Source organism: Lichenostomus cassidix, chromosome 10 (assembly GCF_008360975.1).
Source record: "Lichenostomus cassidix isolate B80296 chromosome 10, HeHo_3.0, whole genome shotgun sequence".
NCBI classification, from domain to species: domain Eukaryota; kingdom Metazoa; phylum Chordata; class Aves; order Passeriformes; family Meliphagidae; genus Lichenostomus; species Lichenostomus cassidix.
Window position 1 is genome coordinate 10857523 of NC_139491.1, and position 20445 is coordinate 10877967.

At 37.2% G+C, this 20445-nt stretch overlaps 1 protein-coding gene across 4 annotated transcripts in view; it reads right to left on the bottom strand.

Moving 5' to 3' along the window:
* SEMA6D (semaphorin 6D) overlaps window positions 1-20445 on the bottom strand; it is a 246991-nt gene that overhangs the window by 118770 nt on the left and 107776 nt on the right. For all 4 annotated transcript variants that reach the window (XM_085070612.1, XM_085070611.1, XM_085070615.1 and 1 more), the window contains one exon: window positions 12442-12522. The gene's annotated coding sequence lies outside the window, so the exon portion shown is untranslated. The remainder of the gene's footprint in view (window positions 1-12441; window positions 12523-20445) is intronic.

Consider the following 20445-nt stretch of genomic DNA (forward strand, 5'->3'; position numbering starts at 1 on the left):
AGGCACAGCTCCTGTCTGTGGGTGGGCTGAGGAGTCACGGTGTTTCCCTTCATCCTACTGCTCTTCAGCTCCATCTCCTGGAGTCACCCACTGCATTGGAAGAGCCACCTTCCCACACCATGAACTGCCCTTACAGCAGAAACAGGGTAGCAGAGTGTCTAATTAATAAGTTTCCTCTGAGGGGGGAAAAAAAAAGTGTGCTGCAAATAAAATTTCTAATTTTGAATTTTCAGTGCAGGGATCTATTTTTGAGTACTTGCAAGAGAAATTTCTCTGCTTGAAGGATTTTTACTTATTTTTTTGTTACCAAAATCTGTGTTATTAATACGAATTCTAAAAGGCTTAAACCAGCTCAGAGAGCTGTTATTTATACTTTTATATAGACTCCAAAAATTTAAGGTAGTCTCATCATCTTCCCTGAAATAACATGAAATGGAATTGTATTTTTTTGGAAGAGTTATTGTTAAGTCTTTTGTGTCATATCCAGGGAGCCACACAAGGGGCACAGGAGTTTGTTAAACGTCTTCCTGGGATCACTCCTTGCCTGACCTTCATCTGTGGCTTCATGGTGAGCTGGCTGGTGCAGGGTCTGTCTGTCTGTCTGTCTGGTTTAGGTGCTGGTTATTGACACAGCAGGAACAGCAACAGCCAAAGCGAGTAGTGGGGAAAACTAACATTTTTTGGTGCTGCCAGACTGGAGTTCCTGTAAAACTCCCATATTACAGCCACAGAGAAGTTCCTGTAAAACTTGTGTTATCCATACTGGGATTTCTGTGCTGCACTGCCAAGCCAGTTGTATCAAGGCAATGAACATCAGCATGCTGTGTTGTACACTACCACCAGCTCCTGAATGGTGGCACTCCAGCCCTCCATGGTCCTTCTGATCAAACAGGTGTTAAGGAAGACAGGACCACTACTTAACACCTTACTCCAAATCCAGACCAGGAATGGACTGCAGCTGACCCTGGTGAGCTGCAGGGCCTGAGCATCTTGACTTTTTGGTCCATGCTGCAAGTTTCTGTCCCCGTTTGGGGCAGAGTGCTACAAACCCACCAGGGATGATGCTACTTTAGCAGCAGTCACCATGCTGTCTGCTCCTTTCCTAGACATTTTCCCTAGTGTGGGTGTCACTTTCACAGTCAATGCCACTGGACACAGAGTTATGGCAGTGATTACTATGGAAAATAAGAAACACAAGGACAAATCATTTTAACTGAAGCGTCAGCAATGGAAAATGGCAGTCATCCTTAAATGTCAGAGTGCCTCCCAGTTGGGCCTGGGCTCTGTGAAATGGGGAAAGGACTCCAGAATTGCACAGATCCATTATCCTCAGTGGCTCAGGAGGACAAGCTCATTAGGAACTACAGCTTCATTAGGTAGCAAGAGCTGCCCTGTTGTCAGGCTATGATCTATTTCTTATCTTGGATTGTGCCACAGATTTTCTCTCCCACATCCCAACCACAATTGACTACCACACCTCACTGCTTGTGGTGATGGAGCGTAGATCTTGCTTTAAGAATTATAAGCTAGAGTTTCAGTAATACCACAGGAGAATCTGCTAAAGATCACTCAGTGTAACCCAGCTACAGCTATGCCCTCACTTCTCCTCTCTAGCATGGGAAGGAATCACTTGCCAAATGGCTGCAAGTATCAGCAGCTCCCATTACAGGGCTAATCTGTGCTCAGGGACTACACACACCTGAGTGCACAGTAACAACAAAAACAGTGAACCACACCTCTGCAATATATATTTACCTTTTAAGAGATGCAACATATATTTACCGTTTAAGAGATGTGCAAATTTACAAAGTAAATCATATGGTAAAATGAAACCACAAACACCATTTAAAAATACTATTTAAAAAGGTGACTGTTTTGGACATGCTGGAGGGTACAGGGTACAGGGAAAAAGGCAGGGCACTACTTTATTCTATGGAAATCCTTTTTCCTTTTAAAATTTGTTTTTTAAAGACTAAATGAATTAACATTTAATCTCTCATTATAATGCTATATAGTATTTACAGAGAATTGAAAGAGTCAAAAACCAACGATATCTTAGAAAGTTCTATGTTATTTCTTAAGCTTCCAAAAGAAGTGCTCAGATATAATTGCTTAAAGTAGACTTCAAAAGATTCAATACAGCAGCAGCTGCAGCAAATACACGGCTTTTTCAATTTTAATTATCTGTTTCTTCTAATAGGTTCTACAAGACTTATATATGAATAGAGATCAGAGGGAGAACCAGATTTTGTATTTTGCCTGCACTACTCTGAAAACAGGGTAATAATTATAGAAATGGCTGAAGCTTGCATGGTGGTTTATTTGTACAAGAGAAGAACTCCCCCAGTGTTTCTCTTCTCTGAGTTCAATGATTAACTCCACTTAAAACCCAATCCTTGTGTGTCTGTTGACAAAAATCTCTGCAATATAAAAGATTTAATAGCAATACTTGGCATAAAACATTTTGGCAAAATGAACCGAATATCACATCAAACACAGTTGAAAGGCAAACTTCCCAGCCAACAGAACAGTTTTATCAATCTCCAGATTCCAATGCTCTTTTATTGTGGCAAAATCAAAATTACTTCTACGTTATAGAATTTCTTTGGTCAAGGTGAAAGCACTTTAGATATTTTTATTTGTCTTTTTGCAGAGATGTTGTACATATTCCATTATGGCAAGACTCTCTCCTTCCTTGCTCGAACCTGTAAAATATATTGCTGTCCTGTTCCACAAAATTTAAAGCTCTTCTGATGAATACACAACTTTCATTTGGAGTTTAAAAAAAAAAAACTTTCACGCCTCATTTATTTAGAAGCTCTTTGCCTTATCACTGCTCTAGCTATTTAAAGCACTGCTTTGCTGTTTATCAAAGCCAACTTTCTTCTTTCTCCTTTACATTTTTAAAGAAAAAAAACCTAAAAAGCAACCTTTCCACTGACATTATTCTCACAACACATACCAAATTGATTTGAAAACATTAGATTTGCCAAATTTCTCTGCATGTTGAACTGGAATCTAAAAATGGCTTCTTTATTTATGTAAGTAGAGGCTTATTTAATTTTTTGGAGGATTTTCCTAATGAGTATGGTGAGAGCAGCTCAAAAATTTGAACTAATTTTTCTTTTTTATTTTTTGGAACATCAATTTTCTGGCAATTTTTGGACATATAATTGAACATGAAGTTAATTATCTGTTTAAAAGGGCTCCTTTGATGTGTGGCTCTCACTGCAGAGGCTGTAATGCCTGCCCAGCATCACCCCTGGGTGGGAGAGGGGAGAAGTTTCCTGCCCTGGCCATCCTCAAGTGGCCTCCAGCAGTGGGGCAGAGCTCAAGTCCTTTTCATGGAGGCTCCCCCTTGCTTGTCCACCAACGCAGCCAGAGGGAACCTGCAGAAATGAGGAATTCCCTCACTGAGAGGGAGGGTTTGGCCCTGGTGGAAGTCCAGTTGGAAATGCATCCCATAAACTGGAAATATGGTCTCAGCAAAAATCACAGTTTTTACTCGTTTGAAATTCTGAAAACCTGCAGCTTTTGTGCTGGGCTGTTACATGATTTCAGTAGGTTTTTGTAAAGTTTGAAGGAAAATCCCTTTGGAATTTTTTATGTTGTGAAAATGTCTGATAATTGGAAGCCTTACATTTGTCTGGGTTATTTACCCCATGCCAAAATTCCAACACCATAGTGCCTGAGCCCTCCTGCAATGAGGGCAGAGTCCCGAAGCACTGGGATCGAACACTGGGATCCTTGACTGTGACCAGGTGAACAGTCCCCACTGGAGTAAAGTGGCACAAAATTGAGTCAGAGGTAATAGAAATTTTTAAGACTCCATGGATCCTACTGAGAGCTCTGCACGAAGTCAAAGGCCTGTCTTTCTGGAGTTAATTGAAAAAAGTCCAATTTTTTTTTTAGCTGAGCTAACATCACAGAGGTAACGAATTCCACCGGTAAACACATCTGTGCTACCAGAGCACCAAAAGCATTGCACATCTCCCCTGAAATGTTACCTTGTCAACAAGCTGAAACTGCATCTGTTCACTGCTCCTCTCCTTTCACACTCATTTCAATCCTATGCTCTTGTCACTCCAGTGACTACAGGCAAAAATATCAGGTAATTCCTAACCAATTTCCTTTGTGCACACAGGAGCTCATCACCTCTTCCAGCCACAGGGTATCATGCACATATTGTCTCTTCTGTTCATTCCACCACAATTCACATTATTTTGTAGTGTAAAATTATTCCTAATTAGCACACACTAATATGAAAATAAAAGAAAACTCAAAATAAAATTATGAGTATGCAATTAAACTTCAAAAACAGACCAGAGGGCAAAGGCTTAATCCTTTATAGACACATTGGTGTAAATGTGAAGCTGGCTTCTGACATGGGTGGAATACCTCCAAATTTATACTGGCAGAAAGAAGACAATCTAGCCAGCAGTCCCTAAAATAAATAATTAAAATAATAGCTCTTGAAAAACATAGCTAGAAATATTAACATGTTGCAATATCTCCAGACACATCAGGCAGGATTACACTGCAGTTAGAGGTGATATTCTAATGAAAATTCAGACATGAGTTTAGTTTAAGTGAGAAATAAGTCTCTCAAATATCAAACATTCTTTTCTCTGAAAGAAATATCTGTGTATTTTCAGTACCTGCAGTGGTCTATGCAATGTGACATCTATTTTTTTGTACAGATGTGAACAACTGGGATGATAGAATTGGTTCTGAAATTGTTTCCTACCAGAAGTGTCCTATTCCACTAAAAAGGGTTCAGTTTTAACTTGAATTCTGTTTCAGGCTAACTCTTGTTTCATTTTATTGTTTATGTTAAGTTGCAAACTTGCACTAATATGAGCTGGTATTTTCACAAGAGCTGTGATATTCTGCCCTTTAGTTATCATAAAATCCTGCATTCTGCTCATGTCCTCAGTTAATGTGAATTATTTGTTAGCTGTTAGGTGGATTTATGCTTTTCATCTTAGCCTGAACTTCCCTCATGAGAATTCAGATAAATTATTTTGAAGGCATTCAGGAGCTAAGCATCCAATAATATTATGTTAATATTACACAATATCTATATTCATGCATCAAATGACTGTGCTGTAGTTTACTTAATATTTTGCTTTATTATATAAATATGAGTTTTAACACCAAAGCACGAGTTCCTTTTTCTCCACAGTGTTGAAGATTACTCTGAAGTCCCGTTGATGCCATAATTGAGGTTAAGCATGTGCCTAAGTGCTGCCTGAGATGAGTCCCTATTCCCCAACGTGCCATTTGTCTCTGGTAGCTGACGGAAGATTGCCTTACTCTTTGCTCATTAGTATAAATACATCTCATCCTCTGTTTGCATGAGCTGTGTGCCACAAAATCAGGTTTATGATTGTGTTATTTACAGTCATGCAAATTTTAGGAATATTCCATACACCTGTTTGTGGAATTATACCTAAAATTCACATTTCATTTCAAATTTCAATTACATCTAGTAATTCACATTTCAAATATTTGGGGAGAAACAGAGATTTCTAACTCTAAAGTGCATTTCAGTGCACCCAACAGGGTTAAATTAAGATTAAGCAGTGAACCTCAACTCTGTGTTTCCTGTCTTTGTGCTTCATTGTGCCACCTTAATATTGGGTTAGCACAGTACCTACATAGAATATTTGTTACGAGATTTCTGAATAAGTGATTCTCATCTCCTTTGTAAGGAAAATTGACTCCATTACAGGAGAGGAGAGACATCAAGCTAACATTACATGAAGTCATAATCCTCTATTGAGACATTGCACAATGACATTGTTAACATTACTATGCAATATTTATTATAAATAAAAGAGGCTATTCAGGCTTTCAACCCATAATCAGCTCTATGTGGATGACTTCACTGTAGGAACACAGTGGAGTTATAATGAGGATAAAAGATTTATTTATACCTAAACATGTTCTCATTAGTAATTCTGCACTAGCATGTAACAGATACAATTGAAGGACCAGTAGGGTTTTTGTGGGGGCTTTTTGTTTGTTTGTTTCTTTGGGGTTTGTTTGTTTGTTTTAAATTACTACTTATTGTTTGCACTTTGACTACAAACATTTAGTAAGAAAAAAATAAAGAAACTAAAAATGAATTTATTGTACTGGGTACTATTAATTCTCATGAATGAAGAATGATGCAGTTTTTATGGAACACAGTATTATCCCATCACTCTATTGAATGGAAATCCAGTGAGCCATCAGCTCAGACCTTGGCAAAAAGGGGGAATTGTTTTTGAAGAGATCCTACCTGCACATGTAACATATACTCACAAAGCACCAGTGTCTTGTAAGACTTCTTATTGAGCTGCCTTTATATTATACTCTTTCCCAAACACCATATATATATATATTTTGTTTAACAGTTAAGGACTAATCCTCATTTCATGGAAGGAACCCAAACAGTTGCCTACAGACCCTTCCAAGATCTCTTATGGGGTTTATGCTGTCACCTTACAGTCTATTTGGAGGAAATTAAACTCAAGTTTAATGCCAAATCTTCTGCACTACCTCACTTTGTCTTACTCCCATAAATACCTCCCCTCTCTCTGGAGCCTGGGTTTACTTTCAGGCTACAGTATAACATTTACCTTTGCCAGGTGAAACCTAAGAAAAATAAGGCAACGGTTCAAATATATGTGCATATTTCACATTTGAATACCAATGCTTTTGTTCAAAACCAAATATTCTTTTTTGGCTAATTTGTCACCTTTAATTACTTTCTGGTGTTCTTAAACAGTTCTATCGGTACAATCTTCAACATATTTGGGAATGTTTCACTACTGATGGACTTATGGTATGTGAAGTGTCAGTATGTTTATATATTTGATGGTGAACGTTCTCTGTGTAAAAAGAACCCACACCATAACCACTACTGAACAGAACCACCAGGAATAAATGACAAAATAATGCATTATTTTTTATTGTAGAAGAATGAAGTTCATCACGTATTCATTTCTCATCCTGTGAATTACACTGACATGGTTCATCTCTTTCTAAAAGTGTGTTTAAGTTGATTATATGTAAGCTAACTGATAAGAAAATCTTATTCATATTGAAAAACAAATCATTTAATTTAGAACCACTCAGCTCAGGAGGGAAAGTTCTTAACAACAATTACTGAGAGATCTGAAGAATTCTACTCCACCCTCAGACGTAGATAAAAAACCATTTACTTTTTCTGTTAATTTCAGCTGTTCATTTTCAGTAATAAAATCTCAAACTTCTTTCTCTTGAAAAAGATCAACTCCTTGAGAAATACTCTTTCCTTAGCAGTTCTGTGGTCTTAGTCTTTCCCCTTTTATTCAGTCTCTGTTTGTATAAATTTTATTTATTCTTACTGAAAGTGGGATTTAAAAAAATTTTAAAAAGCTTGAATTTTGAAAACCAAGACATTATTCGTAGCCAGATCTGCTTAAAGTAACTAGCTGTAAAAACTTAATGCAGCCGACATAAGTTTCTTTCATTTCATATGCTCTGTCACCATACTTATAAACCCACAGGCTCCATTTAAAGAGATATAATACTGAGAGGAAATAAGTTCCTGTTACAATATAATGGAACAAAAAATACAGAGATTTTATGAGCTTCATATAATAAATACAATGTTCTGTTGAGGTCTTACTACCCTAGGTTTTTTTGCCTCAATTGTGATGAAGTGCCTGAAGTGAACAGAAAGATGATTTTCACAATTTAGATTAAATTCTTCCCATTAAAAAAATTAAATGTTTGTGTATATGTGCTCTTACACAAGCGCACAGTATAGATTTTCAGACTATCCATTTGGGATACAGATTATGAGCTTCAGCACATTAAGTGAATTTTTTTAGAAGTATTTCCAAATTTATAATTTCAATTATTTTGTGCTAAGGCTGCACAACACAACCAGGCTTGGAATGTGGCCCCTACTACCTCTCCTGTCAATCCAGTTCTTAACTCTTTAACCTCCAAGGGCCTAGAGCAAGTCCTACCAAATGCAGTGGAAACATTCCCACTGACTTCACCAGAAACAAGATCCACAAAGATCTTAAACTCAGTTATTGCACTAATATTATTTTCTTGTGATCTGTGCATTTTTCAGGCATAAAAATAACCCAGTTTTGTTTCTTTAATGGGTTTTTCACAGTAATCTGGGTGGCTGATGCAACTGCAATCTGACAGAACAGATATCTCTTTTTGCAGAGGGTGTATATAAGTTTCCTCATCTATCTCAGAAAAAGTCTTACAAAGCTATTCAGAACTCAGTACACGTTCTTTCCTCTTCACAACTCATTTTCCCTTTTTTTTTTTTTTTGTGACAACCTAGGCAATAATTCACAGCTCACTGGGTCTCCTAAATAACCCCCTTTATATTTACATGGTAGGCATTCCCCCCATTACCCTGCGGGATTCAGCCGTATTGGCAGGCAGTCATTAGGAATTCTTAAAACCATGGAGGTTTAACATCCCCTTCTCTAGTGTCTTTGAAAACACCCTGTATGGTTACAATTTCAGCAAATATATAGAAAATCTCGACAATTTAACAATAACATAAAATGTGTCATTTTGTAATTTCTAAGTGGTTCCTTCTTTGGGTCCCATCCAGACACACAGGAAGCCTTTAAATCTCAGAAACATTTCACCCAGTGGAGGATTCTTACACTTCTTTCTTTTGCTAGAAAAATGAGCAAATCACACCTGCTATTGATGAATGGTGAAAAGTCCTTTTAGGAAACACAGATGAATTAAGATAAAGGCAGTAAAATGCATTATGAGAAAGATGTTGAAGTCTAACTCTCACAGAAGTAAGATTTTCACTAGAAGGTCATTTTTTTTCACCAGAAAGACATGATTTGAGCACAAAAGAAGAGCCCAATTTCCAGAGCTTATGGTCTTGCTCTGACTGAGGAAGTTCCCTGAAACTGACTTCCTCCATTGCCTATGAAAAATTATTAGAGACACAGCTCTACAGCCTGCCTTGCCACTGACATCTCTCAGCTGGTCACTCACTCCCTCCCTTTCCTAACACACGGACTACAGGAATAACAACACCTCCTCAAATCCTTTAGTCAGTGCCAAGTTCTATTATGGAGACTTGGAGGAATATAAAAGGAGAAAATAGAGAAGTTGATTCATATTAGCATTGCTGATGTTCAGTTCTGGTAACTCCATTTGCTCTGAAGAAATCTCCAAACAATCCTGGAGCAGCACATTGCCAATCACACCCACACCTGTTTGCATCCCATGAGCCTTGAACTGACACAAATGTTCAAAATTTGATTTACTGACTGCAGGGACAAATATTTCAAATCTATCTAGAGGCTTACACCAGCAAAACATCTCAAGGAAAGTGATTTCATTTGGAAGGAAAAAAAAGAACACAACCATCCTTTTGTTTACAATTGGACTATTCTTTTTTAATATTATCTGAAAGTTCAATTGGGGTATCTGTTTCTTTGATGAGAACCAGAGCCTTCATGATACAATGCTGTATGTGTCACTTACAAAGTTATTCGATATGTCCAGATTTAAGGAGTGGATTCTGGGTAATTCTTAAAATTAGAGCCATTCACACTGATCCAGAAGCCATGACAGAATATGAAAAGTATGCAGTGACAGTAAAATCTACAATGTCATTGCTCTTGTTACAGAAATGATTACATATTAAAAAATTATTAAATCTTAAATCTTTAAGACCAATGGGCACTTCAGTATATGTTTCCCATGTTTACAAAGTTCAAATAACATGCTGACAGCTTCAAACAATTCACCACTACAGTTGTAATGGAAGAAAGGGGACCAACTCTGCCTCCCAAATTATTTGGAATTTCCTATAATCAAAGTAAGTATTAGTTACAGTTTTTCTTAAGGAATTCTGTAGCTTCTGAAAACTTCCGTTTAACTTTTAAAATATTTGTAGAATTCCATATCACTTTATAATTTTAAATGCTTTGGTAATGTTTTTTTAAAAAGCTGATTATTTGTTTAAAGTTCAAGTAACATACATAACACCCTATTGAAAGAAGGCCTGGGTACAGAGTGGTATTTTTGGATGCTAATTGGTGATGTGTACCAGCCATTCATGAAACACATGCTGAAAATACTCAAAAGTGTTCAGAAATGCCTCTCTAAGTCATAAATCTTTTACAGGTAAAAATTATGTGAGAGAAGGAATAGAAAAATCACATTCAACATCTGGAGTCAGATGAGTTTACTGAAGTAAAATTGCAAAATTAAATTTAGATGAACTTAATTAAAAAAGGGATCCAATTTAATATGGACATTCATCAACTCCTCATTGAAAATCTTTCTTGCCTCAAGAAAATATAATAAAGTATGAACACAAAACCCAAATAAAGGCTGAAATGAAGTGTGAAGGGATGGCCAAATAAAGAAATGCAGGAAGACGTAACACTTTCTTTTTTCCTCATTTTTACACACGTCCATATACACATTTCTCTTTAATTGCACAGAATACAGAACTATTTTTAAACTCCATAACAGTTAAACAAGAGAGCTGGTCATCTGTATGCCCTGAAGGTCATTACTCCTTCTAAGGCATATGCTATGTATTTACTGATAACATGAATATGGAAGTTTCTCTTTCTTTCTCCCTACATGTCTTTCTCTCTTGGCCAATTTTTTCTCCTACATGCTAAAGGACTTTATCTAACCCAGTTATATATTTTAGTGCTTAAATGTCCATTACCCAAGTGGCTCTTGCTGAAGTGAATGGGAGTTTTGTCACAGGCCAGGCCTCAGATGACTTATAATGGATTTTCATTTGCCTCAGCTAAGAGACAACAAATGCAGCTCTCTTGTTTTCCTTTGCTAGGTCATTACTGTCTGGCTTTTTTTTCAAGGGAAAAAGATCTAGTATAGTCCAGTCACTTCTGGCTTTCATGAATTCTGTCTGTCAGAATAGAATTGACTGTCAACTCTCTAAGTCACTGTGCTTAGAGTTTTTAGTAATGTCAAATAACAACTTGAAAAGTTAAGAATAGTGTTGTTCGGATCATGTTATTTCCTCACAAAACCGCCTTGGTAATTTGTTGTTCTGCACACTGGTTATGTGATCAAGTAACATGATATGAATGCTGTATTCTTTTATTTCTAATAAAGAACATTGCTAGAACAGTATGCTCTGAGGGAGATACTGTCCTTTATTAGAAACACATTCCTACATTATAAAAGTCACCCAGCAATAATGAAATGTAATCTGTCTTGAGGATTCATGATAACACAGCATTATGCTCATTTTTTGTATGAATAGAGCATGACTGAATAGGAATGCTATTGTTGTTGAATACATCTTTAAACTGAAGCAAAGATTTTATTGAACTATTTGGTTAATGATAATAAATTGCTAGAGGAATGTTTCCATGTCAGAAAAGCCCTAGATTTTGCAGTGTAATCTAATTTAAAAAAATATATACTTCAATAGCCTGTAACTGTAAGGACTTAGATGTGATGGCACTTGACATCTGTATCCAGTGATCTAAAAGCAGCATGAGCACCACAGAGCAGGGTGAGTCCAAGGGCTGGCCAAGTGCTGCCTCCAGCAGTGGCCATCAGTCACTGCTGAGTGCAGGAGTGCCACATGCAGCAGGGTGCCTCCCCATGCCTCCTGCCTCCCCAGGCCCCAAAACACTCCATGAGGAAAATGGCATAACAGGAAGAATAATTTTGACCACACATTATCACAAATAATATAATCTAAAGTTAGGCCTTTCTTCCTGAAAAAGCTGAGCACTTACACACCAACATGAGTTCCAGTTAAAGAACTATTCCACTCTACCCAGCTACCATAGAAGGTCTAGTCCAAATGATGCAAAAATACAGCAGAATTCAATTACTCCCTCCTTCTTTTCTCTTTTACAAAAGCTGGGAAATCATCTCTGCATCAGGACTTCTGTGCTTCAAGATGCAGATAGATTACATTTCCTTACAAATCTCTCGACAGCAGTATTTGAAAATCTGACTCAAGGTTTGTGCAATCAGACTAGTTTCATTAAGAGAGCATTAGAAGGGAAAATAATTTGTAATTTTACAACTTATTGCTTTGTTTTCAGCAAGAAGCAGTCACTGGATTTCCTTTTTGTGCATTTTACTTTGGAGTCTGCCCAATGGTTACATTCTCCAAAATGTACAGTGTCAAACCTTCTGAGAGCAGTTACATTAGTAGAGAGGACAATAAAAAAGACCTTTTGATTTTAGTCTGACGAAAACAGCTCAGAACTTGTGTCCTGAGCTCCTGAGCTCCTGAGCTCAGCCTCTCACAGATCAATATATGTTCTTATTATCTCTCTATCATTGTATCGGTCAAGGGGAAGTGCTTTGTTTTTTCACAGAGATTCAATTTTAGAGTAACATAACAGAAACCAGTAATATTCTGACGTGGTTTACTATGGCATCTTTAGAACTTACCACTGAGACTGAATGTGAAGATCCTTAAATTGCTGGCATCAGTGTTCCTGTAAACTCTGGCACAATTTCAGCTGGGTTATCCTGCCAAGAGTCAGAGGAAAATATTCATCAGACAGATGATTATTTTTAATCACACTTACCCAGTACCCGTGAAAGGCTTACTTTATAAATGCCTACTGCAGGTTTAATGATAAGACCACTACAATAGCTCTGAATGCAACACACCTGCACATTGACTTTTCAAGTGTCTGTGAACCTGAATACTGATTCTCACAGGGTACTTTCTATAGAAAAACTGTCCTTTCATGAAAGCAATCCAACAGTTTCTACCAGAAAAACACAACAGTGTATTGCATTATTAGTTTTAATAAACTTCAATAGAATGACGCCTTCCGGAAAAAAGCAAATAAACAAAAATTCTCGCAATTGGCCAACCCTAAATTAACGAAGCGTACAACTCATACGCAGTTCATTTTCCTTTCAGATCAAAGGGGTTTTGAAGTTCAAATAAATTTGCCTCCTAATAGTTTTAGTACAGGACTATCTCTGTTAACATCTGAAAAATAACATTCAAAGCTGGCATTTAACAGCTTATTTGTATTGCAGCACTTCAGGAACAAGCAAACTTGTAATTTCTACCATATGTGGACCATTTCTATCATTAAAGTATTGCTATTTCTTGACAAAAAATAGACTGAGTAAAACTCCAGCAAGAGGATTATTTTTTTAAAAATACATGTGTAACATAATTATTTTTACATAAATTTGCATATTGCACTGTAAACAGAGATATGTACATGTATATATTTGCTTCATTAATGTTTGCATGGTTATTTTATATACTGTTTAAATCACTTCTGTTTAGAAGAACATGAAAACTGTCTTGAAGTGTGAGCAAGGAAGAAATGGGATTGATGACAAGAAATACATAGGCAGGTGGAGCAATGTTCTTGGGTCAGACCAGTTTTATGATCTTGTAGCACTCAAATCCAAGTTGTCTCTAAAATAACGGAGCAAATTCAAAACAATAAACAAACTGTAAGGAACCAACATCAAGCCCTGGATGAATACAGAGGGTCTCCACATCTCTCCTTTTCTCCTTTACTCAAGCTCCCAAAGAAAATATTACCATTTTCACTACATAACAACAAATTCCTTAGAGTGAGATTTTCAAAGACATGTAAGGAGCTGGGTGTCTAATTCCCCCAGGCAGTTTTGAAAAGTGCATGATAAATATACTATATAGCTCCTTATACATCAAACAATATCCCAGTGCACTTCACATTAATCTTTAATCTAGACACTTTAATCTTCAAATCTTCATACAATAATCTTCAATGAAAGGTTCTTTCAGGGAGTTTACAGTATATTTAACACAATTTAAAAGCTACAAGTGCATTGCCCTAGCTTTTAATATCCAGAAACTGTTTTATAAATTAGATCAACCACAACCTGGCCAAGGTTTCTGTATTTTTAATATCTTTGGAGGGGGATTACAAAGAAAGGATGCTGGAGGGAATGACTTAGCTGGTTAGGCACCCCAGAACCATAGCTGCTGATCCCAGAGTATATTCAGCAATTCACTTTTTCCAAGGTAAGGACTTGCATCTCTTCCTACATATGAAAACAGCATATGTTACAGTGTATACTACTCTGTCTTGGCAGCTCTCTGTGCATATCTGGACATGAACATAGTTTCCATATCTGTGTTTTTGCCAAAAATATTAACTGTTATAATAGTGTGCCAGGCCCATTTTGCAGGGATATAGCCATGACTTCAACTGCTCCTGGCCTTTACTGCTCCCTCTGTTGCTGTTTACCACAGCACCTCTGAGTTCTACTCACGGAGCAGGACTGCACAGCATTAGCCCTTGCTAAATGCACAGTGAAAACATCTCAGAGTTTGTGCAGTGGATTGAGGACAAAAGGCAATAGGTCAGTATGAAGTAAGAGGGAAAAAATAGGAGATAATAGCCATTATGACAAGCAGTACTTTCTGTAGGGAATCTGGTAAAGGCACAGTTTGAGGAGAGATTTGAAGACCCAGCTTTGTAGAAGTACCTGAAGTGTTCCAGAGAAAGCACAAAGGTGCTGCCTTGAAAACAAGAGTTGAGGAGGAAATCAGCGCAGAGAAAGGACAAATGAGGTGCTGAAAAGAGAAAAGGGAGAGTCAGCTGAGAAAAATGGTCAGTAAACAATATGGCCAAAAGAGAGAAGAAACTAAGAAAATGACTTTTCTAACATCATTATTTGAGTTGTGTAAGTTAATCTTTGGCTTCACTGTAACCTCCTACAACTGAGAAGGTAAATTCACCAATGAACACATGGAGGAAAGGGTAGTGTTATGGAAGCCAAAAGAGGAGAGTGTTGCAGTATGATTATTGAAGTCAAAACAGCTGATCAGTTTACAGGGTCAAAGGTGAGGTACTCAGTCTGATTAGACTGGAGAAAGCTACTACAGACTGGTGTGAGCAGTTCTCATTTACTACAAAAAGTGGGAATTAGATGGAAATGACTGTAGCATGCTCTATGCATTCAGGGATGAGAGCCTCTTAGAAGAACAGGTTGGGTAAACCCTGGGATATTTTGAATAAGTGGAAGGCTAAGGCAAGTTTGAAAATTTGTAAGAAAAGAGAAAGAAGAGAGTGACAGATTGGAGGAAAAAGAGATCAGACAGGGAAATGCATAAAGAGGGCGAGCAGAGGACAGCAGTTGGCAAACTTTATAACTTGTGACAGGCTAGAGGACTAGAAACAGAGCAGCCAGTGAACGGAACAGTTATGAAGATCATATGTTTATCAGTTCTCACTGGGAAGAAATTGTCAAGATCCTTCTCAGAAAAAGAAATTTTGGTGGGAGAAGAGGCTTTGAGGAATGAGTCAAAGGCGGTGAAGAGGAGATTAGAGCTGTGGTGAAGATTTCAATTACAGTAGGTAGGCATCTGATTCAATTGAGAAAAAAGAGTGGCTCTGCCATGGAGGGAGTCAGCTTGGTCACAGGGTTTCGCTGCTAGAAATACCTTGTTGCACAAAGCAGCAAGCAGAAAAAGTATCTACAGGAACAGTGGTCTTGGCAGCTTGGAGAGATTCAGAGAGAAGGCAGATCCTGAACTCAATCAATTTAAGAACATCACTTGCTTTTGTGCAAGGAGACCAAGGGAGGAGAGACAATAAAGAAGTTGCTGGGCACTTTCCATCCTTGCTAGACCAAGTTGTAAGTGGGTCTTTATTTAAAACTTTCATGTGTCTGTCACAGGTGAATAGAACCTGACAAGTGGGTGAATTTAATACACCATGAAGTTCCAGCACCTAAAAAATGATCGCAGATCCACAAAAGGTCTCTGAATACCTGGTTTATTCAGCCCAAACACCTGAACTGGTTGAAAGATATGGGCGTATTTGTTCCACTATGCTTTTTATCTCATAAAAAGACTATGATATGTACTTCGAGGAAAAACATATGAAACATTTCATATTCACAGGATGTATTTCAGTGTGAGGACATGGAGAGTTGGTGATTTGGGTTCAAATTTCCATTTGTTTAATGGTCAAGTCCATTCTAAGGCTAGAAAGATGTCTATCACATTTCTGGCAATGCAGATGGTTTTCAGCACAGAGTTTTGAGCAGAGCTAGCAGCGAGCCCCTCAAAATATTGTCAGAAAAATGGATGATACAATGTCTGAGAAAGCTAATGCTATGTTTTCTATAAGGCAAATTTATAGTCCTGGGAAGTAAAGAGGACCTGGGGATAATAGGGGCACTTCTGGTCCAGAAAGCTTAGTGAAAGTAAACTACTGTAAGATACTGAAAATAGATTCTTTTTTTTAAATGAAGGTATTTTCACATTAAGGATATTAAGGATTCAGATGAAATTTTATACTGTTTTGGCAAAGTCAGGTGTAGAGACTAAAAGAGTGACAATGGAAAAAATGGTCAAAAATTGAGGTGAGAAAGCTTTAAGAAAGACATTCTCAAGTGACATCCAAATGCACATTCAGAGGGAAACAACCAGCTGAGAGGACAGAATTGATGATTCACTAAAAAAGAAATTTGTAGTGTAAATCACAAGGATCTGTGATGGTACCCATGACTTCAGCTTGCTGAGTAGTATGTCACAGATGGTATTGAGTACAACAAAGAGAAAGACCTTAGCAAGAGGAACATTAATCTCAAGCAAGGACTGACACTTTCAAAACAGTTTCAAAAATTTAGAGATAAGAAGGATAGATTAATGGTTAAACTAGTAATGCCTTAAAAATCCTCTTGGAACCCAATGCTTAATTTTACACCTTACCTTTCCGGAATAGATTATGATAAAATACTCATTAATTTACACATCATTAGATTAGTCTGTGCAAACTATTTTCGTGACACAACAGAAGAAATCCAGTAGCACCAAATATAACAACTTAGAATGAGATTTCTCACCATTTTTCCTCTCCTTCATGAATTTACTCCTTATCTATTTCCATGTAAATGCACTGAATTTAACAGAATTTTCCAAAATAATAATTATACATTTTTTTCTTTTGATGTATATGCATACATCAGAAAGGTGCATCCATCCATCCATCCATCTATCAGTCTATCTATCTATCTTGAGTAAAAATTGATTTTCATACTTCATTAAGAATGAATAAGGCTCAGTGTAGCAACATATGCTAGTACATCTAAGAGTGGAGTAAAACACTGGAAAGCTACTACTGGTGTTATTTCCTCAAAATAATGTAAAACCAATATTGAGTTGGTTATGTAACTCAGCTATCACAAGGTTTCAGACAGTATAGAAAAGCTGCATTTTAATGTTTTATGAGGGAAGGAGAGGAGGTGTGAGGAGATGTGAGTTCTGTTTAACACTAAACTGCTTTTAATGCTGTGAAATACATGGAAGCAAGGTTAATTGAAAACCTGAAGTAATATAAAAATAGGTTCAGCCTTTAACAGAAATACATATGGTATATAAAGCTCCACTGAGCCCAGGTGGATAAGGGAACATTTTTAATGCACATTAGTTGGGAAACGAAGAAGTAGAAGCAGATAATAAGTATTACTAAACTGGAATATTCTGAAGGTCTGGAAGAGAGATAGAAAACCACTACCATGGAAACATTTTATAGATTACTTTTCCTTCCCACCCAGAGAGCACTAAGTCCCCCATTTCCCTTTATGGCTGTGGTTATCACTGCCCCAGGGAACAGGAGGTGGCTTTCAGAGACAGACATTAAGCAGGAATATCTGGACTCACCCAGAAAGACAAAATATTGGGTGAGGTACAGGATTTCACACAGCAGCTCTTTCCTGCCTCAGCACTCCTACACTCTGCAGGAGAGAAGCTCAGGACCACAGAACAGAGGAATGTGCAGGTCTGCCTCTGTCATCCAAGCATAGCTCTCTCCTTGAGCATTCTGTTATTAGGCTGGAGTTATTCGTGATCCCTGAGAAAGTGTAGGAATCACAGCCTAAGTATGTACAATAGCATGATATGTCCCACATCATTCTTAAAACAATTTAAATATAGCCTGTGGTCTTTTCCATTCAAATATTAGTAGTCTTTTCCAAAATGTAACTGTCCCCAGTTCTCCAAAAATTAGCCCTTTCTAAAATATGCAGCTTCTTTCACTGTTACTGCTACCTAGCAATAGGAACATCCTCTGTTCCAAAAGGATGCAAACTTCACACCTTCTCACTACCACATGCATGAATTTAATGTCACTACCAGGCCAATCAGTCAGAATGATGGAAGTACACTAAAATATCACGGCAGAGAAACCTCTACACAAAGGAAAATTCCTGAAAAGGTACTTTTAATCAAAAAGCACAAACACCCCAATATAATGACACATGACAGATTAATGAATGGTTATTACTTGGTTATTTTGTAAAAGTGATATGCTACAATTTATAATTTAAAATAATAGCTAATGGAAAAGCTATTCTTTTATCACATCTGATTTAAGATGTCTTTAACATATTACTGCGATATTATGCTTTCCTATGTTTGAGACTAACAGACAATAACACCACTCCCATATTTCAAGACCATGCCTTAAGCACAATAATATATTAAAGTCTGAATGCTCGGGAGGATGTATATGAAAAGCAATGCTTGTATTTCATTAGCTGCACCCCAACCAACTTAATTGCATGTGTAGAACATACTCATTTAAATGCAACTGTATGTGTGACATAGCTTTGGAAACTCTGTTTTAAATTACCAGCAATTTTTTGCACTTTCATTTTTCTTGCCATTGATTTACAAAGGACTATCAAACCCCTTTGATTTCACTGTTTAATAGCAGCATGTTTTGCTTTTAACAGGATCTGAAATATGCACTCAGACAAGGATTCAGCACCTTCCAAACCCCATTTTGTGAGCTAGAATACTTCTAAACTAAAACCATTTCTCTCTCTTTACAAGACAGTCAGCTCACATAACCAGATGATGATAATCACATTAAATTATAACTCAGAAGTTATTAGGTTAGCAGCTAGAGAAGAAACACCCACAATCAAAGCAGCGAATTTAAACTTATTTTTATCTAGTGATTTGCTACAACAGGATGTACTACCAGCTACACCACTTGGTGTTGCAGACCTGTCTGTAGCTCATTTTTGAGGCAGCCTTTTGCTTTTGTAAGACATGAGCCCAAACCAGTGAAGTCAATAGAGAAGGGGTACTCGTTCCCAGAAGGGTATGCCCACATCTCCATGTACCTTCCACAGAAACACTCAGTGCCACAGCCTCAGCACAGCAGTTCTTCACTATACACCCAATTTTTTCTCCAAATCTATCCTTCCAAACCTGGTTCTAGACATAGACTTGTCTTTTTGGCACAAAGACACATTGGTGTGAATACGTATTTAAGACATCATGTTCATTCTTCATAAAATTAAAACTCTATAGCTTGAAAGTGAAACAGTATGTCAACAAACACTTATTTTTCATCTTACATCTACATATGTAGTTACTCCAAAGGCATATTTAGGTACTTCTTCCGTTTCAGAAGACTGCCTTTGAAAATGCATTTGAATGAATGTTACCCTTTTCTACAGAGATTTGGCTAAACATTTTTGTTACAGCAATTTTGTTTAGCATGGTAATGCAATCAGTATCCCAGGAGGCTCATCCTTCACAAGATGCCTGCCTGCAGTTCTACCTGCAAAGTTACATTATGGCAGTCTTCAGAGATAACAAAGTACAGAAACCGTAATGCATAAAGCAGCATAATCGTCTGTCAGAGGCTGTCTAAAAAAACAACCAAAAAACCCCAAACAAAAATCCCTCTTCCCTCCCCCCCCGCCCTCAATTTTCAATAGAAATATTTATGTTATGACAGTGCTTCATTTCAGGAACCAGTGGGCATAAGCTGTATTGCTCATTCACTTAAAACAAATAGTGAGGAGATTCCATGAGCAATTTCTATTTCCTGGACAAAGCAAAGAGCATTATTGATTTTCAGAGGAAAGGTGAAACAATAGTGATCAAGCTGTGAACTGAATAAATATAAAGACTGTGGAGTAATTTACTATTCTTACTGCAGCCAGCTAGTAACAAAGTCAATCTCTTTTGCTGAGGCAGAGATTAGTGAGTGCAGTTGACCTGTGATACCCACTGCTTTTAATCCAATTGTTTGCACATTACGGTGAAGGCTGAACTTGCAGAACAATATATTTATTCCTTTTGAAACCTTTCCAGCTTTTTCAAAGATCTTATTTTTACAAAGTGCTTAAGTAAATGGCTATGTATAATTAAGTAATAACTGAAAATAATTACCAGCAAAATCATAATATGGGTCACATTTGCATGTGTTTACATATATATGGCACTGATAAAGAGCTATGAGTCTAAGTAAGAATCTTGCTAAAGTGGACTTGTAAACAGGTTTTATTCTTTTTTTTTCCCCCATATCCTTGAAATAATTAGGATATTGGACACCTATACTTTTTAATAGCCAACCAATTATTTTCATTTTGCAGCTATCACATGAAGCTCTTTTTATGCTC